The sequence below is a fragment of the Lipotes vexillifer genome, unplaced genomic scaffold (assembly GCF_000442215.2).
Source record: "Lipotes vexillifer unplaced genomic scaffold, Lipotes_vexillifer_v1.1 scaffold1621, whole genome shotgun sequence".
Classification (NCBI taxonomy): domain Eukaryota; kingdom Metazoa; phylum Chordata; class Mammalia; order Artiodactyla; family Lipotidae; genus Lipotes; species Lipotes vexillifer.
The window spans coordinates 32,502-37,144 of record NW_006795439.1 but is presented as its reverse complement, the minus strand read 5'-3'; positions in this window follow the sequence as shown (position 1 = coordinate 37,144).

The following is a 4,643-nucleotide window of genomic DNA, read 5'->3' as shown; positions in this document are numbered from 1 at the left end:
GAAAGAAAAATAACATACAAGGGAACTCCCATAAGGTTAACAGCTGATTTCTCAGCAGAAAACTCTACAAGCCAGAAGGGAGTGGCAGGACATATTTAAAGTGATGAAAGGGAAGAAACTACAACCAAGATTACTCTACCCAGCAAGGATCTCATTTAGATTCATTGGAGAAATCAAAAGGCTTACAGACAAGCAAAAGCTAAGAGAATTCAGCGCCACCAAACCAGCTGTACAACAAATGCTCAAGGAACTTCTCTAAGTGGGAAACACAAGAGAAGAAAAGGACCTACAAAAACAAACCCATAACAATTAAGAAAATGGTCATAGGAGCATACATATCAATACTTACCTTAAACATGAATAGATTAAATGCTCCAACCAAAAGATACAGACTTGCTGAATGGATACAAAAACAAGACCCATATATATGCTGTCTACAAGAGACCCACTTCAGACCTAGGGACACATACAGACTGAAAGTGAGGAGATGGAAGAAGATATTCCATGCAAATGGAAATCAAAAGAAAGCTGGAGTGGCAATTCTCATATCAGACGATATAGGCATTAAAATAAAGGCTTACAGGCTTCCCTGGTGGCGCAGTGGTTGAGAGTCCGCCTGCTGATGCAGGGGACCCGGGTTTGTGCCCCGGTCCGGGAAGATCCCACATGCCGCGGAGCGGCTGGGCCCGTGAGCCATGGCCGCTGAGCCTGCGTGTCCAGAGCCTGTGCTTCGCAACGGGAGAGGCCACAACAGTGAGAGGCCTGCATACCACAAAAAAATAAAAAAATAAAGGCTTACAAGAGACAAAGAAGGACACTACATAATGATCAAGGGATCAATCCAAGAAGAAAATATAAGAATTATAAATATATATGCACCCAACATAGATGCACCTCAATACATAAGGCAACAGCTAACAGCTATAAAAGAGGAAATCGACAGTAACACAAAAATAGTGGGGGACTTTAACACCTCACTTACACCAACTGACAGATCATCCAGACAGAAATTACTAAAGAAACACAAGCTTTAAATGACACAATAGACCAGATAGATTTAATTGATATTTATACGACATTGCATCCGCAAACAGCAGATTACACTTTCTTCTCGAGAGTGCACGGAACATTCTCCAGGATAGATCACATCTTGGGTCACAAATATAGCCTCAGTAAATTTAAGAAGATTGAAGTCATATCAAGCCTCTTTTCCAACCACAACGCTTTGAGATTAGAAATCAATTACAGGGAAAATAACGTAAAACACACAAACACATATGGGCTAACCGATACGATACTAAATAACCAAGAGGTCACTGAAGAAATCAAAGAGAAAATTTAAAAATACCTAGAGACAAATTACAACAAAAATATGATGATCCAAAACCTATGGGTTGCAGCAAAAGCAGTTCTAAGAGGGACTTTTTTTTTTTTTAATGGTTTGTTTTTTTAAAGAGCCAAGAGATAATTAACATTTTTAAATATGGAAATTTTTCTTTATCACTTTGGTATTTGGGTCTTAGGAAAGAAGGAGACTGGCTTTAATTGAAGGACTCCTATGTGCCTGACACTTATTAAACATATCCACATGTAGCGTCTGATTTAACCCTTGAAGCAACCTTATGAGGTAGGCCTTGTTAACTCTACTTTACAGATAAGGAGACTGAGTCAGGTTACACCTAAAGGAACTAGAGAAAGAAGAACAAACAAAATCCAAAGTTAGTAGAAGGAAAGAAAGCATAAAGATCAGAGCAGAAATAAATGAAATAGAAAAAAAGAAAACAATAACAAAGATCAATAAAACTAAAAGGTGGTTCTTCGAGAAGATAAAAAAATTTGATAAAACTTTAGCCAGGCTTATCAAGAAAAAGAGGGAGAGGACTCAAATCAATAAAATTAGAAATGAAAAAGAGAAGTTACAACGGACAATGCAGAAATACAAAGCATGCTAAGAGACTACTACAAGAAACTCTATGTCAATAAAATGGACAACATGGAAGAAATGGACAAATTCTTAGAAACGTACAACCTTCCAAGACTGAACCAGGAAGAAGCAGAAAATATGAACAGAGCAATCACAAGTAATGAAATTGAAACTGTGATTAAAAATCTTCCAACAGGGGCTTCCCTGGTGGCGCAGTGGTTGAGAGTCTGCCTGCCAATGCAGGGGACGTGGGTTCGTGCCCCTGTCTGGGAGGATCCCACATGCCGTGGAGCGGCTAGGCCCGTGAGCCATGGCCGCTGAGCCTGCGCATCCGGAACCTGTGCTCTGCAGCAGGAGAGGCCACAACGGTGAGAGGCCCAAAAAAAAAAAAAAAAAAAAAAAAAAAAATCTTCCAACAAACAAGAATCCAGGACCAGGTGGCTTCACAGGTGAATTCTATCAAACATTTAGAGAAGAGCTAACACCCATCCTTCTCAAACTCTTCCAAAAAATTGCAGAGGAAGGAATACTCCCAAACTCATTCTATGAGGCCACCATCACCCTGATACCAAAACCAGACAAAGATACTACAAAAAAAGAAAATTACAGATCAATATCACTGATGAATATAGATGCAAAAATCCTCAACAAAATACTAGCAAACAGAATCCAACAACACATTAAAAGGATCATACACCATGATTAAGTGGGATTTATCCCAGGGATGCAAGGATTCTTCAATATATGCAAATCAATCAATGTGATACACCATATTAACAAACTGAAGAAGAAAAACCATATAATAATCTCAATAGATGCAGAAAAAGCTTTAGACAAAATTTAACACCGATTTATGATAAAAACTCTCCAGAGAGTGGGCATAGAGGGAATCTACCTCAACATAATAAAGGCCATATATGACAAACCCACAGCAAATATCATTCTCAATGGTGAAAAATGGAAAGCATTTCCTCTAAGAGCAGGAACAATATAAGGATGTCCACTTGTCACTATTATTCAACATAGTTTTGGAAGTCCTAGCCATGGCAATCAGAAAAGAAAAGAAATAAAAGGAATACAAATTGGAAAAGAAAAAGTAAAACTGTCACTGTTTGCAGATGACATGATACTATACATAGAGAATCCTAAAGATGCCACCAGAAAACTGCTAGAGCTAATCAATGAATTTGGTAGAGTAGCAGGATACAAAATTAATGTAGAAAAATGTCTTGCATTCCTATACACTACCAACAAAAGATCAGAAAGAGAAATTAAGGAAACAATCCCATTTACGGTTGCAACAAAAAGAATAAAATACCTAGGAATAAACCTACCTAAGGAGGTAAAAGACCTGTACTCAGAAAACTATAAGACACTGATGAAAGAAATCAAAGATGACACAAGCAGTTGGAGAGATATACCATGTTCTTGAACTGGAAGAATCAATATTGTGAAAATGACTGTACTACCCAAAGCAATCTACAGATTCAATGCAATCCCTATCAAATTACCAATGGCATTTTTTACAGAAGTAGAACAAAAAATCTAAAATTTCTATGGAGACATGAAAGATCTCGAATAGCCAAAGGAGTCTTGATGGAAAAAACAGAGTTGGAGGATTCAGACTCCCTGAATTCAGACTATACTACAAAGCTACAGTAATCAAGACAGTATGGTACTTACACAAAAACAGAACTATAGATAAATAGAACAGGATAGAAAGCCCAGAGATAAAGCCACGTACCTGTGGTCATCTAATCTATGACAAAGGAGACAAGGATATACAATGGAGAAAAGACAGTCTCTTCAATAAGCGGTGCTGGGAAAACGGGGCAGCTACATGTAAAAGAATGAAATTAGAACATTCCCTAACACCATACACAAAAATAAACTCAAAACAGATTAGAGACCTAAATGTAAGACCGGACACTATAAAACTCTTAGAGGAAAACACAGGAAGAACACTCTTTGATATAAATCACAGCAAGATCTTTTTTGATCCACCTCCTAGAGTAATGGAAATAAAAACAAAAATAAACAAATGGGACCTAATGAAACTTCAAAGCTTTTGCACATCAAAGGAAACCATAAACAAGACAAAAAGACAACCCTCAGAATGGGAGAAAATATTTGCAAATGAGGCAACTGACAAAGGATTAATCTCCAAAACATACAAGCAACTCATGCATCTCAATATCGAAAAAACAAACAACCCAATCCAAAAATGGGCAGAAGACGTAAATAGACATTTCTCCAAAGAAAATATACAGATTGCCAACAAACACATGAAAGAATGCTCAACATCATTAATCATTAGAGAAATGCAAATCAAAACTACAATGAGATATCATCTCACACCAGTCAGAATGGCCAACATCAAAAAATCTACAAACAATAAATGCTGGAGAGGATGTGGAGAAAAGGGAACCCTCTTGCACTGTTGGTAGGAATGTAAATTGATACAGCCACTATGGAGAACAGTATGGAGTTTCCTTAAAAAACTAAAAATAGAACTACCATATGATCCAGCAACCCCACTACTGGGCATATACCCTGAGAAAACCATAATTCAAAAAGAGTCATGTACCAAAATGTTCACTGCAACTCTATTTACAATAGCCAGGACATGGATAAAGAAGATGCGGCACATATATACAATGGAATATTACTCAGCTATCAAAAAGAATGAAACTGAGTTATTTGTAGTGATGTGGATGGA